Raw genomic sequence first — 25494 nt, 5'->3', positions numbered from 1 at the left:
CATTGAGATTCAAGTATACATCTACTTTCTTTTGTTTGGGTTTTGTGATACTTTATGATCTTCAGGAATTATATTTACCATGGTATTTGTAGATAGGAATTCCAAAGTTAACATGGCAGGTTTTCCTTGAATGTTAAGGGAGATATATATATATATGTATAGTGTTAGTAGCCTTCATTATGTGGTTAAATCATAGACTTTAGGGCTTCCCTGGTGGCACAGTGGTTGAGAGTCTGCCTGCTGATGCAGGGGACACGGGTTCGTGCCCTGGTCCGGAAAGATCCCACATGCCGCAGAGCGGCTGGGCCCGTGAGCCATGGCCGCTGAGCCTGCGCGTCCAGAGCCTGTGCTCCGCAACGGGAAAGGCCACAACAGTGAGAGGCCTGCGTACTGCAAAAAAAAAAAAAAAAAAAAAAAATCATAGACTTTAGAGTTAAATGTTAACCTTAGAGGTCATTAAAGTTATTTTGTCAGTTGAAAAAAAGAAAAAGTACAAGGAATAAAATATGTGCTGATGTAGTTTTCTGAAAGTTGAAAACAATTCATTTACAGAGGTTCTTTTAGATCATTTTTTTAATTAAAAAAAAACACAAACATTTGAGTTTGATTGTATTACTTAATTTATATTTCTGAAGCCTTGTACATTACAAAGCATTAAAAATGAGACTAGAAACTAATGCCTGTAGTTAGGAATTAGAGTACTCTTTAGTTCTTTAGTTTATTTAGATGTTGATTCCTTTTTCAGTTGAATCTGAAAATGGAACTTTTGTACTTTAGTTGCTACCACTAGAATTTTTTATTTTAAGTCTTTTGGCATAATACATGTTAGTTCTGGAATAATCTGGTATTCTGAATGGCATCTTGTTTTTCAAGGGAAATGTCAATTATTTTCCTCACTTAATGACTCTATTAAAAGAAATATGTTTGAAAAATCTTGATAGCTTAGTGGGCAAGCTTTCTTCTGTTCTCTGATTTGAACATATATTCATTTGACCCAGTTCTGTTTTACCTACCCTTTGTCTACTAGCAGGAGCAGGGTGACAGCTCAGAGAAGGTAGATATTTTTTCCACCCCATTCCTATATGACTGTGTGACTGAATATATTACTTTGTTAGCCCCAGATACAAAAGCTCATTCTAATATCCTTACAGAGAATTGTAATGCCTGGTAGATTATTGGAGATTTCAGTTTTAAGTGTTTGTTACTCCAATTATTGATCCAGTGTTTTTTAAATATCAAATTTTTAAATAATTCTGTAAAGTTCTATCAGTGTTCTAATTTGTCTAACAGTGACTTTTATTTACTGCTAAATATTTGTGCTTTTCACTTGAAACTATGAGATACAGATATTCCTCAGAAAAGGTTTTCTGATGCAAATAAATTGGGAAATCTTGTATATTATATTCTTCATCAAGAGTACATTATTATACTAGGTACTTCCCTAGTGACGCAGAGGTTAAGAATCCGCCTGCCATTGCAGGGGATATGGGTTTGATTGCTGGTCCAGGAAGATCCCACATGCTGCGGAGCAGCTAAGCCTGTGAGCCACAACTACTGAGCCTGTGCTCTAGAGCCTGTGAGCCGCAACTGCTGGACACATGTGCCACAACTACTGAAGCCCACATGCTCTAAGGCCTGCATGCCACAACTCCTGAGCCTGTGTGCTGCAACTGCTGAAGCCCATGCGCCTAGAGCCCGAGCTCCACAGCAAGAGAAGCCGCCGCGATGAGAAGCCCGTGCACCACAACGAAGAGTAGCCCCTGCTTGCCGCAACTAGAGAAAGCCTGCGCACAGCAACGAAGACACAACTCAGCCAAAAAAAAAAAAAAAAAGTACATTATTATATTAAAAGTACTAATAATTTCTGCTGTCAGACAGCAGAAACACATTTTATTCTAAACCTATTTGACCATGGAACTAGATGTTGTAGAAATACGTTTTGGGAAATGCTGAGACTGTATTACAGGACATATTGTGATTAATACATTGTAAGGGTATTTCCAAACATTTGCAGCTATGATTACCTATAGCCATGTGGACCAAGTAAGCTTTTTAATATATATAGATGGTAACTACTGTCGCAGAATGTAAATATAATCAGAACACACTTAATTTTGGAAGTATCTTTTCTGTAATTCTAAGGGTTTGGGTTTTGACCTGGACATTTTGTTAGAATGAATTTTCCAGTCTGAAGGTAATTCTTAAATATCCTACTATGTGTTGAACACCCAAAATTGGTCTTTGGAACTACTTTCTGTGAAGACTTAGCAGTAGGAGTTTTACAGCTTTAAGGTACCTATGAGATCATATAACTCCCCAAACTCATTTTTCAGATAAACTGAGGCCTAGAAATGTAAGGGAAGTAGAAATCACATTGTAATTAATCAAGGGATTTGGAGCCCAAACCCACAGCCCCGGATCTTATGCTTTTTTTTTTTTAATTGCATTTGTTTTTCTGTAGTACTTTTAACCAAAATCCTTTAGAGACAGAAGCTAGCTAGGTGATACCTACATTTAACATGAGAATACAGGGTAGAGACTGAATTAGATTATAAGGTGGGTCAAATTTAATATAGCTAGAACTCCTAAAGTCTCTGGACATCCAGTTCCCCCCTCACTTATCTGAATAATTCTCTTTATCCTAGACAAGAGAAAACTAGTTAAAAAATAAGCATGTACTCTTCTAAAAAAATTTATTGGAGTATAGTTGATTTACAATGTTGTGTTAGTTTCTGCTGTACAGCAAAGTGAATCAGTTACACATATACATACATCCACTCTTTTTTAGATTCTTTTCCCATATAGATCATTACAGAGTGTTGAGTAGAGTTCCCTGTGCTGTACAGTAGGTTCTTTTTAGGTATCTATTTTATATATAGTAGTGTGTATATGTCAAATCCCAATCTTCCAATTTACCCCTCCCCCCTTCCCCCTTAGTAACAATAAGTTTGTGTTCTGCATCTGTGACTCTATTTCTGTTTTGTAAATAGGTTCATTTGTACCATTTTTAAGATTCACATATAAGCAATATCATGGTATTTGCCATTGACTTACTCAGTATGACAATCTCTAGGGCCATCCACGTCACTGCAAATGGCATTATTTTGTTCTTTTTTATGGCTGTGTAATATTCCATTGTGTGTGTGTGTGTGTGTGTGTGTGTGTGTGTGTGTATGTATATATGTGTGTATATATATATATATATATATACACACCACATTTTCTTTATCCATTCCTCTGTTGATGGACATTTAGGTTGCTTCCATGTCCTGGCTATTGTAAATAGTGCTGCAGTGAACATTGGGGTACATGTATTTTTTGAATTATGGTTTTCTCTGGATATATGCCCAGGAGTGGGATTGCTGGATTATATGACAATATTACTGAAAGGGAATAGTCAGTGCTAGTTTTTAATAATTAGTGCATGGGCCAAGGATGCCTGAGTCAGGTTCTTTTCTAAATTGAGATGCATCATCACTTCCTAGTGGTCAGTTATTGAAACATTTATTTATATATTCTATTAATGGAAAAGTGGGCCTAAATGGTTGTAGAGTTAAACTCTAAGGTACTGAATTCAAATTAATTTATAAAATATATTGCTTTTATCATACTTTTCCAGAAGATACCACTCAGTAATAAATAATTTTTTTTTAATTAATTATTTTGGCTGTGTTGGGTCTCTGTTGCTGTGCATGGGCTTTCTCTGGTTGTGGCGAGCGGGGGCTACTCTGCGTTGCGGTGCGCGGGCTTCTCGTTGCGGTGGCTTCTCTTGTTGCAGACCACAGGCTCTAGGCACACGGGCTTCAGTAGTTGCAGCATGTGGGCTCAGTAGTTGTGGCTTGCGGGCTCTAGAGCGCAGGCTCACTAGTTGTGGTGCACGGGCTTAGTTGCTCCGCGGCGTGTGGAATCTTCCCGGACCAGGGCTCGAACCCGTGTCCCCTGCGTTGGCAGGCGGATTCTTAACCACTGTGCCACCAGGGAAGCCCAGTAGAAAATAGTTGAACTCGTTGAACTTGAGGTTATATGAATTATGCATATAGACATATAATAATATATTATTGGAAAACATTTACCTTTTAAATGCCAGATTGCTAAGTAAACTACTAGTGTGATCTATATGGGGGGCGATAATTTTTTAAAGACAGATATTTAGATTTTCTGTTTTGGCTTTTTTTATTCAGCATTTCTTCAGACTATAGAAAGCAGTCAGTCCTACCTTTTCAAGTCTTGGTTTGTCAGAAATTTTCCTTGGTTCATGTGTCTAATCCTGCTTATTTACATGATTATGTATAACCACTTAATGTATTCTGAAATAGTATATTGGTTAAGACAAGGGTTTTGCAGTCAGAACTGTGTTAGTCTTGTGACTTGCCAATTATGGTCTGTGTGGTCTTTGACAAGTTGTTTGATTGCTCTTGAGCCTTAGTTTCCTTATCTATAAATGGACTTTAATGTGCTTCAGAATCGTTGCAAGGACTTAACGATCTATGAGCTAAAAAGCATTTAGCACTGCTGCTACCTCTAGTGGTGTTATTGTCAGATTCCCACCGTGCTATTGGGCAAATGATTTAACTTCCATAAACCTTGGTTAACTCATCTGTTAATGAGAATAACACTCTCCGGGTGCCTACTTCACAGAGGGTTACTTGGGAAATCAAAGATAATCATGTGATAGTAGTTGATAAACTTCTCAACCTATCTAAGCTGAGGTAACAAGTCTTACGCCATTAGGACTGGGCAGGTAAAAGCAGAGGGAGTGGAGATTTGCTTTTTGGGAAAGGGCTTAGCTGAAGTCTTGATGACAGATCTGTCTTCCTTCAGTACTGCTAGACTGTGGCACATGCAGACACATAACTTCCTTTCCAGATAAGTCAGGCTCAGAATGCATAGCTGTTTCATCACTGTCCTCCATGTGCTTGTAAGATCCTAGGTGAAGAATTTGTGATAGAGTCCAAACTCTTTTAGTTCAGTAGCTATGGCCCTTTATGATTTGCTCTCAACTTCCATTTCTTTACCTCATTCCCTGGCATTTCCTCTTATATCTCTCTCATAACCTCTAACTCCATTGTTTTTTCCAGAGAGAGGAGTAAGCACTTAAATGAACAGTTTGAGAGTATATTCTTTTATTTTTTTCTGTGTTCCTACACAGATGTGTAACTCTCACATACATTTATATTTTTCTTCAAACAAACAAAAAGTGCCAAGTCAATCATATTATGAAGACGCCACATTTTCAGAAAGTCTTTACTGGATTGTATGCCCATCAGCAGTCTGTGAGGGTGCAAGTTTCTCTGTGTCCTCACCAGCATGGTTCTTTTTTATTTTTTAATCAATTTGATAGATAAAACATTACTTCTCATTGTATTTGTTAAATAAATATTCTTCTAATAACTAGTGAAGATGTCTTTCTAGATCTTTCAAACAGCCAGGAGAGGAACTCAAGGTTCATTTGAGCATTTGCTTCAAAATGAAAACATAACTTTGGACTCTATGAAATCCACTTGTCAAACATTGGGTTAGTGTACTATCTTACCTTGTCTTTACCCTGAACTACAGCTTAGAAACCACCATCCCAAATTTGATGTTTCTCAATCCTTTGTGTATGTATGTATGTATGTAATCACAGGCCATATACATTAATTTGTATGTTTTGAAACTTTATACACATGGAACCATTCTTTACCATTCTGCAACTTACATTTTTTTGTCTTTTTTTAAAAAACTTTTTATTTTATATTGGAGTATAGTTGATTAACAATGTTGTGTAAGTTTCACATGTACAGTGAAGTGATTCAGTTATGCATGTACACGTATCTATTCTTTTTCAGATTCTTTTCCCATTTAGGTTAGTACATATTGAGCAGAGTTCCCTGTATATAGTAGGTCCTTGTTGGTTATCCATTTAAAATATAACACTGTGTACATGTCAGTCCCAAACTCCCTAACTATCCCTTCTCCCCACCCTTCCCCCCAGTAACCATTAGTTTGTTCTCTAAGTCTGTGAGTCTGTTTCTGTTCTGTGAATAAGTTCATTTGCATCTGTTTTTTAGATTCCACGTATAAGCAATATCATACGATATTTCACTTTGTCTGTCTGACTTCACTCAGTATGATAATCTCTAGGTCCATCCAGGTTGTTGCAAATGACATTATTTCATTCTTTTTTATGGCTGAGTAATATTCCATTGTATATATATATACTACATTTTCTTTATCCATTCCTCTGTCAGTGAACATTTAGGTTGTTTCCATATCTTGGTTGTTGTAAACAATGCTGTAATGAACATCAGGGTGCATGTATCCTTTTGGACCATGTTTTTCTCTGGATATATGCCCGGGAGTGGGATTGCAGGATCATATAGTAGCTCTGTTTTTAGTTTTTAAGGAACCTCCATACTGTTCTCCATAGTGGCTGTACCAATTGGCATTCCCACCAACAGTGTAGGAGGGTTTCCTTCTCTCCACACCCTCTCCAGCATTTACTGTTTGTGGATTTTTTGATAATAGCCATTCTGACTGGTGTGAGGTGATATCTCAATGTAGTTTTGACTTGCATTTCTCTGATAATTAGCGATGTTGAACATCTTTTCATGTGCCCCTTGGCCATCTGTTTATCTTCTTTGGAGAAATGTCTATTTAGGTCTTCTACCCACTTTTTGATTGGATTCCTTGTTTTGATGATATTAAGCCACACGAGCTGTTTGTAAATATTGGAGACTAATCCATCCTCCGTCACATCATTTGCAAATATTTTCTCACATTCTGTGAGTTGTCTTTTCATTTTATTTATGGTTTCCTTTGCTGTGTAAAAGCTTTTGAGTTTAATTAGGTCCCCTTTGTTTCTTTTTGTTTTTATTTCTATTACTCTGGGAGATGGATCGAAAAAGATATTGCTGCAATTTATGTCAGATAGTGTTCTGCCTGTGTTTTCCTCTAAGAGTTTTATGGTGTTCAGCCTCACATTTAGGTCTTTAATCCATTTGGAGCTTATTTTTGTGTATGGTGTTAAAAATTTTTCTAATTTCATTTTTTTACACATAGCTGTCCAGTTTTCCCAGCACATTTGTTGAAGAAATTGTCTTTACACATTGTACGGTCTTGTCTCCTTTGTCATAGATTAATTGACCATAGGTGCGTGGGTTTATCTGTGGGCTTTCTATCCTGTTCCAGTGATCTATATTTCTGTTTTTGTGCCAGTACCATACTGTTTTGATGACTATAGCCTTGTAGTATTGTCTGAAGTCAGGGAGCCTGATTCCTCCAGCTCCGTTTTTCGATTTCAAGATTGTTTTGGCTGTTCTAGGTCTTTTGTGTCTCCATACAAATTTTAAGATTTTTTTGTTCTACTTCTATGAAAAATGCTAATGGCATTTGATAGGGATTTCATTGAATCTGCAGATTACCTTCCGTAGTATAGTCATTTTGACAATACTGACTCTTCCAGTCTAAGAACATGGTATATCTTTCCATCTGTGTCATCTTTGATTTCTTACACCAGCATCTTATAGTTTTTGGAGTACAGGTCTTTGGTCTCCTTAGGTAGTTTATTCCTAGGTTTTTTATTCTTTTTGATGTGATGGTAAATGGGAGTGTTTCTTTTTTTTTTTTTCCATCTTTATTGTAGTATAATTGCTTTACAATGGTGTATTAGTTTCTGCTTTATAACAAAGTGAATCAGTTGTACATATACATATATTCCCATATCTCTTCCCTCTTGCGTCTCCCTCCCTCCCATCCTCCCTATCCCACCCCTCCAGGCGGTCACAAAGCACCGAGCTGATCTCCCTGTGCTTTGCGGCTGCTTCCTACTGGCTATCTACCTTACGTTTGGTAGTCTATATATGTCCATGCCTCTCTCTCGCTTTGTCCCAGCTTACCCTTCACCCTCCCCATATCCTCAATTCCATTCTCTAGTAGGTCTGTGTCTTTATTCCTGTCTTACTCCTAGGTTCTTCATGACATTTTTTTTCTTTAATTCCATATATATGTGTTAGTATACAGTATTTGTCTTTCTCTTTCTGACTTCACTCTGTATGACAGACTCTAGGTCTATCCACCTCATTACAAATAGCTCAGTTTTGTTTCTTTTTATGGCTGAGTAATATCGCATTGTATATATGTGCCACATCTTCTTTATCCATTCATCTGATGATGGACACTTAGGTTGTTTCCATCTCCGGGCCATTGTAAACAGAGCTGGAATGAACATTTTGGTACATGACTATTTTTGAATTATGGTATTCTCAGGGTATATGCCCAGTAGTGGGATTGCTGGGTCATATGGTAGATCTATTTTTAGTTTTTTTTTTTTTTTTTTTTTTTTGCGGTACGCGGGTCTCTCACTGGCGTGCCCTCTCCCGTTGCGGAGCACAGGCTCTGGACGCGCAGGCTCAGTGGCCGTGGCTCACGGGCCCAGCTGCTCCACAGCATGTGGGATCTTCCCGGACCGGGGCACGAACCCTTGTCCCCTGCATTGGCAGGTGGACGCTCAACCACTGCGCCACCAGTGAAGCCCTATTTTTAGGTTTTTAAGGAACCTCCATACTGTTCTCCATAGTGGCTGTACCAATTTACATTCCCACCAGCAGTGCAGGAGGGTTCCCTTTTCTCCACACCCTCACCAGCATTTATTGTTTCTAGATTTTTTGATGATGCCCATTCTGACTGGTGTGAGATGATATCTCATTGTAGTTTTCATTTGCATTTCTCTAATGATTAATGATGTTGAGCATTCTTTCATGCGTTTGTTGGCAATCTGTATATCTTCTTTGGAGAAATGTCTATTTAGGTCTTCTGCCCATTTTTGGATTGGGTTGTTTGTTTTTTTGTTATTGAGCTGCTTATAAATTTTGGAGATTAATTCATTGTCAGTTGCTTCATTTGGAAATATTTTCTCCCATTCTGAGGGTTATTTTTTCGTCTTGTTTATGGTTTCCTTTGCTGTGCAAAAGCTTTTAAGTTTCATTAGGTCCCATTTGTTTATTTTTCTTTTTATTTCCATTTCTCTGGGAGGTGGGTGTAAAAGGATCTTGCTGTGATTTATGTCATAGAGTGTTCTGTCTATTTTTTTCTGTAAGACTTTGATAGTTCCTGGCCTTACATTTAGGTCTTTAATCCATTTTGAGATTATTTTTGTGGATGGTGTTAGGGAGTGATCTAATCTCATACTTTTACATGTACATGTCCAGGATTCCCAGCACCACTTATTGAAAAGGGTGTCCTTTCTCCACTGTACATTTCTGCCTCCTTTATCAAAGATAAGGTGACCGTATGTGCGTGGGTTTATCTCTGGGCTTTCTATCCTGTTCCATTGATCTATCTTTCTGTTTTTGTGCCAGTACCATACTGTTTTGATTTCTGTAGCTTTGTAGTATAGTCTGAAGTCAGGGAGCCTGATTCCTCCAGCTCCGTTTTTCGTTCTCAGGATTGCTTTGGCTGTTTGGGGTTTTTTATGTTTCCATACAAATTGTGAAATACTTTGTTCTACTTCTGTGAAAAATGCCAGTGGTAGTTTGATAGGGATTGCATTGAATCTGTAGATTGCTTTGGGTAGTAGAGTCATTTTCACAAAGTTGATTCTTCCAATCCAAGAACACAGTATGTCTTTCCATCTATTTGTATCATCTTTAATTTCTTTTATTAGTGTCTTATAATTTTCTGCATATAGGCCTTTTGTCTCCTTAGGTAGTTTTATTCCTAGATATTTTATTCTTTTTGTTGCAATGGTAAATGGGAGTGTTTTCTTGATTTCACTTTCAAATTTTTCATCATTAGTGTATAGGAATGCCAGAGATATCTGTGCATTAATTTTGTATCCTGCTCCTTTACCAAATTCATTGATTAGCTCTAGTAGTTTTCTGGTAGCATCTTTACGATTCTCTATGTATAGTATCATGTCATCTGCAAACAGTGACAGCTTTACTTCTTCTTTTCCAATTTGGATTCCTTTTATTTCCTTTTCTTCTCTGATTGCTGTGGCTAAAACTTCCAAAACTATGTTGAATAAGAGTGGTGAGAGTGGGCAGCCTTGTCTTGTTCCTGATCTTAGTGGAAATGCTTTCAGTTTTTCACCATTGAGGACGATGTTGGCTGTGGGTTTGTCATATATGGCCTTTATTATATTGAGGAAAGTTCCCTCTATGCCTTTCTGCAGGGTTTTTATCATAAATGGGTGTTGAATTTTGTCAAAAGCTTTCTCTGCATCTACTGAGATGATCATATGGTTTTTCTCCTTCAATTTGTTGATATGGTTGATCACATTGATTGATTTGCGTATATTGAAGAATCCTTGCATTCCTGGAATAAACCCCACTTGATCATGGTGTATGATCCTTTTAATGTGCTGTTGGATTCTGTTTGCTAGTATTTTGTTGAGGATTTTTGCACATGTGTTCATCAGTGATATTGGCCTGTAGTTTTCTTTCTTTGTGACCTCCTTGTCTGGTTTTGGTATCAAGGTGATGGTGGCCTCGTAGAATGAGTTTGGGTGTGTTCCTCCCTCTGCTATATTTTGGAAGAGTTTGAGAAGGATAGGTGTTAGCTCTTCTCTAAATGTTTGATAGAATTTCGCCTGTGAAGCCATCTGGTCCTGGGCTTTTGTTTGTTGGAAGATTTTTAATCACAGTTTCAATTTCAGTGCTTGTGATTGGTCTGTTCATATTTTCTATTTCTTCCTGATTCAGTCTTGGCAGGTTGTGCCTTTCTAAGAATTTGTCCATTTCTTCCAGGTTGTCCATTTTATTGGCATAGAGTTGCTTCTAGTAATCTCTCATGATCTTTTGTATTTCTGCAGTGTCAAGTGTCACTTCTCCTTTTTCATTTCTAATTCTATTGATTTGAGTCTTCTCCCTTTTTTTCTTGATGAGTCTGGCTAATGGTTTATCAATTTTGTTTATCTTCTCAAAGAACCAGCTTTTAGTTTTATTGACCTTTGCTATTGTTTCCTTCATTTCTTTTTCATTTATTTCTGATCTGATTTTTATGATTTCTTTCCTTCTGCTAACTTTGGGGTTTTTTTGTCCTTCTTTCTCTAATTGCTTTAGGTGCAAGGTTAGGTTGTTTATTCGAGATGTTTCCTGTTTCTTAAGGTAGGATTGTATTGCTATAAACTTCCCTCTTAGAACTGCTTTTGCTGCATCCCATAGGTTTTGGGTCGTCGTGTCTCCATTGTCATTTGTTTCTAGGTATTTTTTAATTTCCTCTTTGATTTCTTCAGTGATCACTTCGTTATTAAGTAGTGTATTGTTTAGCCTCCATGTGTTTGTATTTTTTACAGATCTTGTCCTGTAATTAATATCTAGTCTCATAGCGTTGTGGTTGGAAAATATATTTGATACAATTTCAGTTTTCTTAAATTTATCAAGGCTTGATTTGTGACCCAAGATATGATCTATCCTGGAGAATGTTCCATGAGCACTTGAGAAAAATGTGTATTCTGTTGTTTTTGGATGGAATGTCCTATAAGTATCAATTAAGTCAATCTTGTTTAATGTATCATTTAAAGCTTGTGTTTCCTTATTTATTTTCATTTTGGATGATCTGTCCATTGGTGAAAGTCGGGTGTTAAAGTACCCTGCTATGAATGTGTTACTGTCGATTTCCCCTTTTATGGCTGTTAGTATTTGCCTTATGTATTGAGGTGCTCCTATGTTGGGTGCATAATTATTTACAATTGTTATATCTTCTTCTTGGATCGATCCCTTGATCATTATGCAGTGTCCTTCTTTGTCTCTTCTAATAGTCTTTATTTTAAAGTCTATTTTGTGTGATATGAGAATTGCTACTCCAGCTTTCTTTTGGTTTTCATTTGCATGGAAAATCTTTTTCCATCCCCTTACTTTCAGTCTGTATGTGTCTCTGGGTCCGAAGTGGGTCTCTTGTAGACAGCATATATATGGGTCTTGTTTTTGTATCCATTCAGCCAATCTGTGTCTTTTGGTGGGAACATTTAGTCCATTTGCATTTAAGGTAATTATCGATATGTATGTTCCTATTACCATTTTCTTAATTGTTTTGGGTTCGTTATTGCAGGTCTTTTCCTTCTCTTGTGTTTCTTGCTTAGAGAAGTTCCTTTAGCATTTGTTGTAAAGCTGGTTTGGTGGTGCTGAACTCTCTCAGCTTTTGCTTGTCTGTAAAGGTTTTAATTTCTCCATCAAATCTGAATGAGATTCTTGCTGGGTAGAGTAATCTTGGTTGCAGGTTTTTCTCCTTCATCACTTTCATTATGTCCTGCCACTCCCTTCTGGCTTGAAGAGTTTCTGCTGAAAGATCAGCTGTTAACCTTATGGGGATTCCCTTGTGTGTTATTTGTTGTTTTTCCCTTGCTGCTTTTAATATGTTTTCTTTGTATTTAATTTTTGACAGTTTGATTAATATGTGTCTTGGCGTATTTCTCCTTGGGTTTATCCTGTATGGGACTCTCTGTGCTTCCTGGACTTGATTAACTATTTCCTTTCCCATATTAGGGAAGTTTTCAACTATACGCTCTTCAAATATTTTCTCAGCCCCTTTCTTTTTCTCTTCTTCTTCTGGAACTCCTATAATTCGAATGTTGGTGTGTTTAAAGTTGTCCCATAGGTCTCTGAGACTGTCCTCAGTTCTTTTCATTCTTTTTTCTTTATTCTGCTCTGCAGTAGTTATTTCCACTATTTTATCTTCTAGGTCACTTACTCGTTTTTCTGCCTCAGTTATTCTGCTATTGATCCCATCTAGAGTATTTTTAATTTCATTTATTGTGTTGTTCATCATTGTTTGTTTCCTCTTTAGTTCTTCCAGGTCCTTGTTAAATGTTTCTTGCATTTTGTCTATTCTATTTCCAAGATTGGATCATCTTTACTATCATTATTCTGAATTCTTTTTTAGGTAGACTGGCTATTTCCTCTTCATTTGTTAGGTCTGGTGGGTTTTTATCTTGCTCCTTCATCTGCTGTGTGTTTTTCTGTCTTCTCATTTTGCTTATCTTACTGTATTTGGGGTCTCCTTTTTGCAGGCTGCAGGTTCGTAGTTCCTGTTGTGTTTGGTGTCTGTCCCCAGTGGCTAAGGTTGGTTCTGTGGGTTGTGTAGGCTTCTGGGTGGTGGGGACTAGTGCCTGTGTTCTGGTGGATGACACTGGCTCTTGTCTTTCTGGTGGGCAGGTCCACGTCTGGTGGTGTGTTTTGGGGTGTCTGTGGACTTATTATGATTTTAGGCAGCCTTTCTGCTAATGGGTGGGGTTGTGCTCCTGTCTTGCTAGTTGTTTGGCATAGGGTGTCCAGCACTGTAGCTTGCTGGTCGTTGAGTGAAGCTGGGTGCTGGTGTTGAGATGGAGATCTCTGGGAGATTTTCGCCCTTTGATATTATGTGCAGCTGGGAGGTCTCTTGTGGACCAATGTCCTGAAGTTGGCTCTCCCACTTCAGAGGCACAGCACTGACTCCTGGCTGCAGCACCAAGAGCCTTTCATCCACATGGCTCAGAATAAAAGGGAGAAAAAGTAGAAAGAAAGAATTAGTAGAAAGAAAGAAAGGAAGGAAGGAAAGAAGGAGGGAGGGAGGGAGGAAGGAGGAAAGGAAGGAAAAAAAGAAAGAAGATAAAGTAAAATACAGTAAGAAAAAATATAATGAAGTTATTAAAATAAAAAATAATTATTAAGAAAAATATTTTAAAAAGAAAAAAAAACGGACGGATAGAACCCTAGAACAAATGGTGGAAGCAAAGCTATACAGACAAAATCTCACACAGAAGCATACACATACACACTCACAAAAGGAGGAAAAGGGGAAAAAATCTTAAATCTTGTTCTCAAAGTCCACCTCCTCGATTTGGGATGATTCGTTGTCTATTCATGTATTCCACAGATGCAGGGTACATCAAGTTGATTGTGGAGCTTTAATCCGCTGCTTCTGAGGCTGCTGGGAGAGATTTCCCTTTCTCTTCTTTGTTCTCACAGCTCCCAGGGGCTCAGCTTTGGATTTGGCCCCGCCTCTGCATGTAGGTCGCCGGAGGACGTCTGTTCTTCGCTCAGACAGGACGGGGTTAAAGGAGCAGCTGCTTCGGGGACTCTGGCTCACTCAGGCCAGTGGCGGGGAGGGAGTGGCATGGAGTGCGGGGCGAGCCTGCGGCAGCAGAGGCCAGCATGACGTTGCACCAGCGTGAGGTGCGCCGTGTGTTCTCCCGGTGAAGTTGTCCCTGGATCCCGGGACCCTGGCAGTGGCGGCTCCCCGGAAGGGGGGTGTGGATAGTGACCTGTGCTTGCACCCAGGCTTCTTGGTGGTGGCAGCAGCAGCAGCCTTAGCGTCTCATGCCTGTCTCTGGGGTCCACGCTGATAGCCGCGGCTCGCGCCCGTCTCTGGAGCCCCTTTAAGCAGCGCTCCCAGTCCCCTCTCACGCACCAGGAAACAAAGAGGGAAGAAAAAATCTCTTGCCTCTTCGGCGGGTCCAGACCTTTTCCCGGACTGCCTCCCGGCCAGCCACGATGCACTAACCCCCTGTAGGCTGTGTTCACACCGCCAACCTCAGTCCTCTCCCTGCGCTCGGACCCCAAAGCCCGAGCCTCAGCTCTCAGCCCCGCCCGCCCCGGCGGGTGAGCAGACAAGCCTCTCGGGCTGGTGAGTGCCGGTCGGCACCGATCCTCTGTGCGAGAATCTCTCCGCTTTGTCCTCCGCACCCCCGTTGCTGTGTTCTCTTCCGCGGCTCCAAAGCTTCCCCCTCCACCACTCGCAGTCTCCGCCCGCAAAGGGGCTTCCTAGTGTGTGGAAACCTTTCCTCCTTCACAGCTCCCTCCCACTGGTGCTGGTCCCATCCCTATCCATTTGTCTCTGTTTATTCTTTTTTCTTTTGCCCTACCCAGGTACATGGGGAGTTTCTTGCCTTTTGGGAGGTCTGAGGTCTTCTGCCAGCGTTCAGTAGGTGTTCTGTAGGAGTTGTTCCACGTGTAGATGTATTTCTGGTGTATTTGTGGAGAGGAAGGTGATCTCTGCATCTTACTCTTCCGCCATCTTCCCCTTGTCTTTAATGTTCCTTATTAAATATAATTTATATTCACTGCTAGTGTTCGAGGGTCTCCTGCAGAGGCGGGAGGTGGCTCTGTTTCACCATGGGGACAAGGACACTGGCAGCAGAAGTTCTGGGAAGTACTCCTTGGCATGAGCCCTCCCAGAGTCTGAATGGGATTGTTTCTTGAATTACTCTGTCTGATCTTTCATTATTAGTGTATAGCAATGCAACAGATTTCTGTATATTAGTTTTGTAACCTGCAACTTTGCCAGATTCATTGATGAGCTCCAGTAGCTTTGTGGTAGCATCTTTAGGATTTTCGATGTGTAGTATCATGTCATCTGCAAACAGTGAGAGTTTTAACTGCTTTTCCAATTTGGATACCTTTTTTTTCTCTGATTGCTGTACCTAGGATTTCCTAAACGGTGTTGAATAGAAGTGGTGAGAGTGGACATCCTTGTCTTATTCCTGATCTTAGAGGAAATGCTTTTAGCTTTTCACTGTTGAGTATGATGTTATCTGTAGGTTTGTCATATATGGCCTTTATTATGTTGAGGTATGTCCCCTCTATGCCCACTTTCTGGAGAGTTTTTATCATAAATGGGTGCTAAAGTTTGTCAAAAGCTTTTTCCTGCATCTGTTGAGATGATCATACGGTTTTTATTCTTCAGTTTGTTCATGTGGTGTATCACACTGATCGATTTGCGGATGTTGAAAAATCCCTGCATCCCTGGGATAAATCCCATTTCATCTTGTTGTATGATCCTTTTAATATATTGTTGGATTTGGATTGCTAGTATTTTGTTGAGGATATTTGCATCTGTGTTCATCAGTGATACTGGCCTACAATTTTTTGTTCATGTGGTATCTTTGTCTGGTTTTGGTATCAGGGTGACGGTGGCATCATAGAATGAATTTGGGAGTTTTCGTTCCTCGGAACAGTTTCAGAAGGATAGGTGTTAGCTCTCCTCTAAATGTTTGATAGAATTCACCTGTGAAGCTATCAGGTCCTGGACATCGTTTTTTGGAAGTTTTTAAATCACAGTTTTCAATTTCTATGCTTGTGATTGGTCTGTTCATATTTTTTATTTCTTCCTGGTTCAGTCTTGGGAGATTGTACCTTTCTAAGAAGTTGTCTGTTTCTTTCAGGTTGTCCATTTTATTGGCATACAGTTGCTTGTAGTAGTCTCTTATGGTCCTTTGCATTTCTGTTGTGTCAGTTGTAACTTATTATTCATTTTCAGTTTTATTGATTTGAGTCCTCTTCCTTTTTTATTCTTGATGAGTCTGGCTAAAGGTTTATCAATTTTGTTTTTCTTTTCAAAGAACCAGCTTTTAGTTTCATTGATCTTTACTATTGTTTTGTCTCTATTTCATTTGTTTTTGCTCTGATCTTTATGATTTCTTCTAGTAACTTCAGGTTTTGATGTTCTTTCTCTAGTTGCTTTAGGTATAAGTTTATGTTGTTAATTTGAGATTTTTCATGTTTCCTGAGGTAAGGTTTTATTGCTATAAACTCCCCTCTTAGAACTGCTTTTGCTGCATCCCATAGGTTTTGGATTGTTGTGCTTTTGTTTTCATTTGTCTCTAGGTATTTTTTGATTTCTTCAGTGATCCATCGGTTGTTTAGTTGCATGTTGTTTAGCCACCACATGTTTGTGCTTTTTACATATTTTTCTTATAGTTTATTTCTAATCTCATAGCATTGAGGTTGGAAAAGGTGCTTGATATGATTTCAATTTTCTTAAATTTACTGAGGCTTGCTTTTTGTGGCCCAGCATGTGGTCAGTCCTGGAGAATGTTCCATGTGCACAGGAGAAGAACGTGTATTCTGTGGCATTTGGATAGAATGCTCTTCTATAAATATCAATTAAGTCCATGTGGTCTGATGTGTCATTTAAGGCCTGTGTTTCCTTATTTGATTTTCTGCCTGCATGATCTGTCCATTGATGGAAGTGGGTTGTTAAAGTCCCCCACTATTGTTGTGTTACTGTTGGTTTCTCCCTTTTTGGCTGTTAGTATTTGCCTTATTTATTGAGGTGCTCCTATGTTGGGTGCATATATATATACAATTGTTATATCTTGTTGTTGGACTGATCTCTTGATCATTATGTAATATCCTTCTTTGTCTCTTTAACAGTCTTTATTTTAAAGTCTATTTTGTCTGAAATGAGTATTGCTATTCTAGCTTTCTTTTGATTTCCATTTGCATATAGTACCTTCTTCCATCCCCTCACTTTCAGTCTGTATGTGTCCCTAGGTCTGAAGTGGGTCTCTTGTAGACAGTATATATACAGGTCTTGTTTTTGTATCTATTCTTTGTGTTTTGGGTGGAGCATTTAATTCGTTTACATTTAAGGTAATTATTGATATGTATGTTCCTATTGCCATATTCTTAATTGTTTGGGTTTGTTTTAATAGGTCTTTTTTCTTCCTTTCCTCTTTTTTCTGTGGTACACGGGCCCCTCACTGTTGTGGCCCCTCCCGCTGTGGAGCACAGGCTCTGGACGCGCAGGCCCAGTGGCCACGGCCCACGGGCCCAGCCGCTCCGCGGCATGTGAGATCGTCCCAGACCAGGGCGCGAACCTATGTCCTCTGCATCAGCAGGCGGACTCTCAACCACTGCGCCACCAGGGAAACCCCTTCCTTTCCTCTTTTGTTTTCTTCTCTTGTGGTTTGATTACCATCTTTAGTGTTGTGTTTGGGTGGCTTTTTCTCCTTTTGTGTGTGTATCTGTTGTAGTTTTGGGGTTTGCTGTTTCCATGAGGTTTTGATATAGCAGTCTGTATATGTACAAGGTTTGCTAAAGTTACTGGACTCTTCCTGCCTAGAGAAGTTCGTCTAGCATTTATTGCAAAGCTGGTCTGGTAATGCTGAATTTTCTCAGTTTTTGCTTGTCTGTAAAGCTTTTGATTTCTCTGTCAAATCTGAATGAGAGCCTTGCTACATAGAGTGTTCTGGTTGTAGCTTCTTCCCTTTCATCACTTTAAATATATTGTACCACTCCCTTCAGCCCTGCAGAGTTTATGCTGAGAAATCAGCTGATAACCTTATGGGAATTCCCTTGTGTCTTATTTGTTGTTTTCCCCTGTTGCTTTTAATATATTTTGTCTTTAATTTTTGTCATTTAGATTACTATGTGTCTTGGCATGTTCCTCCTTGGGTTTATCCTGCCTGGTACTGTCTGTGCTTCCTGGACTTGGGTGACTGTTTCCTTCCCCATATTAGAGATGTTTTCAGCTGTTACGTCTTCAAATATATTTTCAGGTCCTTTCTCTCACTCTTCCCCTTCTGGGACCCCTATAATGTAAATGTTGGTGTGTTTTAACGTTGTCCCAGAGGTCTCTTAGATATTCTTCATTTCTTTTCATTGTATTTTCTTTATTCTGTTCAGCAGTGATTTCTACCATTGTGTCTTCCAGGTCACTTATCCATTTTTCTGCCTCAGTTATTCTGCTATTGATACCTTCTAGTGTATTTTTCACTTCGGTTACTGTATTGTTCATCTGTTCTTTTGTTCTTTTAGGTCTTTGTTAAACATTTCTTGCATCTTCTTGATCCTTGCCTCCATTTTTTTCCCAAGCTTCTGGATCATCTTCACTATCATTATTCTGAATTCTTTTTCTGGAAGGTTGCCTATCTCCACTTCACTTAGTTGTTTTTCTGGGGTTTTATCTTGTTCCTTCATGTGGGACATATTCCTCTACTGTTTCACTTTGTCTAACTTTCTATAATTGTGGTTTTTGTTCCCCAGGCTGCAGGATTGTAGTTCTTCTTGCTTCTGCTGTGTGCCCTCTGGTGGATGAAGCTATCTAAGAGGTTTGTGCAAGCTTCCTGACTGGGAGGAAGGGGTGGTGGGTGGAGCCTGGGTCTTGTCCCTCTGGTGGGTAGGGCTGTGCTCAGTAAAACTTTAACCCACTTGTCTGCTGATGGGTGTGGCTGTGTTCCCTCCCTGTTGGTTGTTTGGCCTGAGGCGACCCAGCACTGGTGCCTACAGGCTGTTTGGTGGGGCTCATGGTGGCCTCCGGGAGGTGAGGGTCTCAAGCCAATGAGTACTTCCCAGAACTACTGCTGCCAGTGTCTTTGTCCCCACAGTGAGCCACAACCACCCTCTGCCTCTGCAGGAGATCCTCCAATACTAGCAGTTAGGTCTGGCCCAGTCTCTTAAGAGGTCACTGCTTTTTTCCCCTGGGTCCTGGTTCACACGAGACTTTGTGTGTGCCCTCCAGGAGTGGAGTTTCTGTTTTCCCCAGTCCTGTGGAAGTCCTGTGATCAAATCCTGCTGGTCTTCAAAGCCAGATTCTCTGGCGGGGACTCCTCCCATTGCCAGACCCCCAGGCAACTGGGAAGCCTGACATGGGGCTCAGATCTTTCAGTCCAGTGGGAGAACTTCTGTAGAATAATTGTTTTCCAGTTTGTGGGTTGCCCACCCATGGGTATGGGATTTGATTTCATCGCAGTTGCACCCCTCCTACTGTCTTGTTGTGGCTTATTCTTTGTCTTTGGATGTAGGGTATCTTTTTTGGTAGGTTCTAGCATTTTTTTTTGTGGATGGTTGTTCAACAGTTAGTTGTGATTCTGGTGTTCTCATAAAAAAGGGTGAGTGCACATCCTTCTACTCTGCTATCTTGAGCTAATTCTGGAAGGAATTTTCTGTTTTTTGTCTTGTTTTTATTGTTTACCATCTCTTCTGAGATCTGTTTCTGTTGCTTCCTTTAGGTGTAGTGATTTATTTTTCCATTGGGTAGTATAACCTTGCCGCAGTGGCTCCTTGTGCAAATACAGAAGTTTTCATACTGTAAATACCTAGAAGTAGAATTGATAGATCAAATGGGTTTACCTGGACATTTTCTAATTCATCAAATTTTTGCCATGTTACTCTCCAAAGTCGTTTTGACAATTGATACTTTTACCAGCAGAGTGTGAGTTCTCACAGCTCCACTTTCTCCCATGTTGGTTTTAGCAGACTTTTTCACCTGCTAACCTGATGGCAGTTATAGCTTTTCATATTTCTCTAATTATTAGTGCTATTGAGTATTTAATGGACTTTTAAATATCTCCTGTGAATTGCCTGCCCACTTCTTAGTGCAGTATTTGCCTTTTCTTAGAAATCTGCTAAGTTTTTTATGTTTTCTAGACTCAAATCCTTTTTTAGAAATGAGTTACAAAGATCTGTTCCTAGTCTGTAGCATGTTCTTTTGTTTCTATTATTTCTAATTAACATTTTAAAAGTTGTTAAATGTTCACAAACTTAGAAGTTTGGAGTTCAGTAAAATAACCTGTTTTTTCCCAAATTAATTGAGAGTAAGGTGTTCATCTGATGCTCCATCATCCCTGAGTATTTTAGCAGCAGTTCTCTATCCTTTTGGCCTAAGACCAACTTTACAGTCTTAAAAAATTATTTGGAACTTTAGAACTTATTTATATAATGGTTATATTTACTCATATTTACTATATTAGAAATTAAAATTAAGGAATTTAAAAATTAATTTTTAAAAGACATATTACATGTAATATAAATAAAAACTTCTATGAAAAATAACTACTTTTCAAAACAGGTGGATTTGTTTCACATTTTTTGCAAATTTCCTTAATGTCTTCCTTAACAGATAATGGCTGAATTCTCATAATTGTTTCAATCAGTTGCAATATGTTATTTTGGCTGAAGAATATGAAGAAAATCAGTCCTCAAACATATATGTAGTTGGAATATTTTAATATCCTTTTCAGATAATTGAAGATATTCAATGATAACTAGTTTAAAATGGCAGTGATAAATAACTTCTTGAAGATTAACTGCAATGTAGAATTTAAACCTATATTAATGAACTTTTTCCCCCTAACTTTTTATTTAGAAATAATGATAGACTCATAGGAAGTTGCAAAAATAACACTTCACTTAGCATCCCTTAATGTTAGCATCTTATATAATTGGAGTACAATATGAAAACCAGGAGATTGACATTGATACTATACGGGACTATAAGACCATATTCGGTTTTTTGCCTTTTTTTTAGGTGTTTTTGTGTGTGTCTATGATTCTGCATGTTTTTATCCCATGTATAGGTTCACAGTTAAGATATGGAATGGTTTCATCACCTCAAAGGAACTCTCCCTCCCTACCTTGTCCTTATCCCCTGAAAATTCCTGTTCCATTCTCCATCTGTATAGTTTCATCAGTTCAAAAAATGTTGCATAAATTGAATTATAAAGTATGTAAACTTTTCAGATTGACCTTTTCATTAAACTTAATAGCCTTGAGATCCAGCCAGGTTGTTGCATATATCAGTAGCTCATTCCTTTTTTTGCTGAGTAGTGTTACCTTGTGTGAATGTACCAGAGTTTAACCATTCACTCACCAAAGGACTTTTGGAGTGATTCCTTTTTTGGGTGGGTGGGGGGATTACAAATAAATGGTATGAACATTGGTGTACAGGGTTTTTTAAAAAATATATTATTTATTTATTTGGCTGTGCAGGGTCTTAGTTGCAGCACGCCGGTTCTTCGTTGCTCTGTGCAGGATCTTCATTGCTGCGTGCAGGATCTTTAGTTGTGGCATGCAAGATATTTAGTTGCGGCATGTGGAATCTTTAGTTGCAGCACGTGAGATGTTTAGTTGTGGCATGTGGGATCTTTTAGTTGCGGCACGTGGGATCTTTTAGTTGCGGCACGTGGGATCTAGTTCCCTGACCAGAGATTGAACCCAGGCCCCCTGCATTGGGAGCGTGGAGTATTTATTTATTTATAATTTTGGTTGCATTTGGTCTTTGTTGCTGCGTGCGGGCTTTTCTCTAGTTGCGGTGAGCTGGGGCTACGCTTCATTGAGGTGCACGGGCTTCTCATTGCGGTGGCTTTTCTTGTTGAGCATGGGCTCTAGGCGCGCGGGCTCAGTAGTTGTGGCGCATGGGCTTAGTTGCTTCTGTGGCATGTGGGATCTTTCCAGACCAGGGCTCGAACCCATGTCCCCTGCATTGGCAGGCAGATTCTTAAACACTGGGGAGTGCAGAGTCTTAATCACTGGACTGCCAGGGAAGTCCCAGTGTACAGGTTTTTTGTGTGAGCACAAGTTTTCATTTTTCTGAGGTAAATGCCGAAGAGTGAAATGCTGGATTATATGGTAGGTATATGTACCATATACATATTAGTTACACATTATAACTAATTACTTATAACTTACAAGTAATCACTAAACTATTTTTTCAGAATTTTTGTATTCACCTCTGTTTTACCTTCCCACCAGCAGTATATAAGATATTTGGCTTCTCTGCATTCTTGTCCGCATTTAATGTTATTACTATTTTTTATTTATTTAAGGTGCTCTGACAGAGTGTAGTAATATTTCATTGTGGTTTTAATTTTCATTTCCCTAATAGCTAATGATGTTGAACACCTTACTTGTGCTATTTGCCATATGTATCTGCTCTTTGGTGAAATGTTTACACCTCTCTTTTGCCCATTTTCCAGTTGGGTTGTTTTTCTAATATTGAGTTTTGAGAGTTCTTTATGTGTTTAGATGTAAGACCTTTGTTGAATATGAGGTTTTCAAATATTTTCTCCCATAGCTTGTCTTTCCATCCTCTTAACAGGGTCTTTTGCAGTGCAAAATTTTAAATTTTTAATGAAGTTCAGTTTATCAATCTTTTTCTTTTATGGGTTGTACTTTTGGTGTCATGCCTGTGAGATCTTCACCTGGCTCTAGGTCCCAAAGATTTTCTCATTTCTTTACTCTCCAAGTTTTATAGGTTTACATTTTATATCTAAAAATATCATAATTTTGAGTTAGCTTTTATTTAATTAATTTTAAATTAATTGAATTAATTTTTGTACAGTGTGAGATTTAGGTTCTTTTTTTATTTTTCTCCTTCCTCCCTCCCTCCTCCCTTCCTCCTCCTCCTCCTCCTCTCCTGTCCTCTCTCTCCTCTCCTCTTTTCTTTTCCTTTTGGCCTATGGATGTTCAGCTTTTCCAGTGCCAACCTGTGGACTTTTCATTCCATTAAAATATGGCTCATTCATTTGTCTTGTAATTTGAGTGGCTCTGTTACCCATTTGTGATTTTCGAATCATCATAAATTAGTCAACTGGAAAATACTGTTTTATTGAGTTATGTAGATTTCCTAAATGTTGGCACACTTTATAGTACAATATTTTAAACATCCACATTTGTTAATAATGCCACTGATCTCATCAGAAAAGTCTTCAAAGGACTTCCCTGGTGGCGCAGTGGTTGAGAGTCCGCCTGCCGATGCAGGGGACGCAGGTTCGTGCCCCGGTCCGGGAGGATCCCACATGCTGCGGAGCGGCTGGGCCCGTGAGCCATGGCTGCTGAGCCTGTGCGTTTGGAGCCTGTGCTCCGCAATGGGAGAGGCCACAACAGTGAGAGGCCCGTGTACCACAAAAAAAAAAAAAGAAAGAAAAGTCTTTAAATACTGAGTAGCTTTTCAAGCTCATGATAAGAAGATACGTGTTTTCCAAAGTTCTGATTTTTGTTTTAACTCTAATTTTGTCATTGGCAACAAATATTCTCAGTTGTTTTATGTGAAGTGATGGGCTCACTTGCTTCATTTTTAAGAAAATGTCTGCCAAATACCTGGGTCTGCAGAGCTATGTATTCTCCTTACCTGGCTCAGGTTTGATAGTCCACATCAGGCCACTTCTAGTAACACCTTCCTTGGCTTACAGGGGCTCTGACTTCCTTTGCTAGGGAATTGGACACCCTCTTGTGTGGACACTCTTCTCATCTGCTTGGGATTCTAATTCCCTTTGTGGTTTCTTCATAGATTGTTTTAGGAATGTGGTTTTTAATTTCTACGTATTTGTGAATTTTTCAGATTTCTTTTGTTGATTTTTAATTTTATTACTTTGTGGTTGGAGAATGTATTTTCCATTTTACTTACAGAAACTTAAAGTTTTATGTTCCAAAATATAGTTTGTCCTAGAGAGTGTTTTCTGTTCACTTGAGAAGAGTGTGAATATTCTGCTGTTGTTTGGTGGAGTATTGATAAATGTCTCTTAGGCCTAGTTGGCTTATAGTGTTGTTCAGGTCTTCTATTCCTTGTTGATATGTCTAGTTGTTCTACCCAGTATTGAAAGTAGGGTATTGAAATCACTATTATTGTTGAATCATCTGTTTTTTCCCTTCAATTCTGTGAGTTTTCATTTAATATATTTTGATGCTCTGTTAGGTGCATATGTGTTTGTAATTGTTTTATCTGCTTGATGGATTTACCCTTCTATTGTTATAAAATGTCCCTTGTCTTTAGTAATAATTTTTGTCTTAAAGTCTGTTTTGTCTGGTTAGTATTGGTGTGGTATACCTTTTTTCATCATTTTACTTTCAATCTATTCATGTGTTTTAATCTAAACTGTTATCCCTTGTAGACAGCATACAGTTGGATCACTTTTTTTTTAATCCATTCTACGAACTAATGGCTTTTAAATTGAGGGTTTAATATTATCTATTTACATTTAGTTATTGATAAGGTAGAATTTGCACCCTGCTACTTTGTTTTCTGTGTGTCACATGTTTTTTGTTTCTCTTTTCCTCCATCACTGTCTTCTTCTGTGTTAGATATTTTTTAGAGTACTTTTAAAATTCTTTTGTCATTTTTTAGTGGCTGTCCTACAATTAACATATTAAGTCATAAGAATCTAGTTTGGATTAAACCACGTTAATTTCAACAGTCTACTTAAACATTGTGCCTATATAGCTAGCTCCACTCCCCCCCACCACCTTTTGCTGTTACTGTCATACAGAATTACATCTTTGTACATTGTGTGTCCATCAACACATTTATAATTACTGCTTTGTGCAGTTCTCTTAAATTGGATAGGAGAAAAAAGCTATAGGCAAGAAATACATTTATAGTGTCTTTTATATTTATTTTTGTAGTTACTTTTGCCAGTGCCCTTTCTTTATTTGTATTCGAGTTATTGTCTAGTGCCCTTCCATTTCAGCGTGAAGGACTCACATTAGCACTTCTTGTAGAGCAGGTCTGCAACAAATTCTTTTAGTTTTTGCTTATCTGGGAATGTTTTAATTTTACCTTTATTGAAGGGTAGTTTTGCTGCATATAGAATTCTTGACATTTTTTGTTTATTTGGTTTTCCTTTCAGAACTTTGAATATGTCTTCCCACTGCCTTTGGCCTCCATATTTTCTGAAAAGAAATGACTTGTGGAAGTGACTGTTAATCTTCTTATGTCTCATACATGATGAGTTGCTTCTCTTGCTGCTTTCAAGATTTATTTTTTTTGTCTGTCATTTAGCAGTTGGTAAGGATGTGCCTATGTGTAGATCTCTTTAAGTTTATTCTGCTTGGAGTTTGTTCAGCTTCTTGGAGGTGTAGATTAATGTTTTTCTTCAAAACTTGGAAGGAAATTTTTGGCCCTTACTTCTTCCAGTATTTCTGCCACCTTCTCTCGTCTCCTTCCAGGACTCTATTTATGTGTATTGTTATTTAAAATGTTCACTTGATGGTGTGCGCAGATCTCTGATGCTCTGTGTATTTTTCTTCATTCTTTTTT

The 25494-nt window shown here is 38.7% G+C and overlaps 1 protein-coding gene across 6 annotated transcripts in view; it reads left to right on the top strand.

Moving 5' to 3' along the window:
• SHOC2 (SHOC2 leucine rich repeat scaffold protein) overlaps nt 1–25494 on the top strand; it is a 111439-nt gene that overhangs the window by 22228 nt on the left and 63717 nt on the right. For 2 of the 6 annotated variants that reach the window (XM_067709422.1, XM_067709423.1), the window contains exon 2: nt 18726–18790. The exons of the other annotated variants lie outside the window; for them this stretch is intronic. The gene's annotated coding sequence lies outside the window, so the exon portion shown is untranslated. The remainder of the gene's footprint in view (nt 1–18725; nt 18791–25494) is intronic. 6 annotated transcript variants of the gene reach the window in all.

Source organism: Pseudorca crassidens, chromosome 16 (assembly GCF_039906515.1).
Source record: "Pseudorca crassidens isolate mPseCra1 chromosome 16, mPseCra1.hap1, whole genome shotgun sequence".
NCBI lineage: Eukaryota > Metazoa > Chordata > Mammalia > Artiodactyla > Delphinidae > Pseudorca > Pseudorca crassidens.
This window is presented reverse-complemented; position numbering and strand designations above follow the sequence as displayed.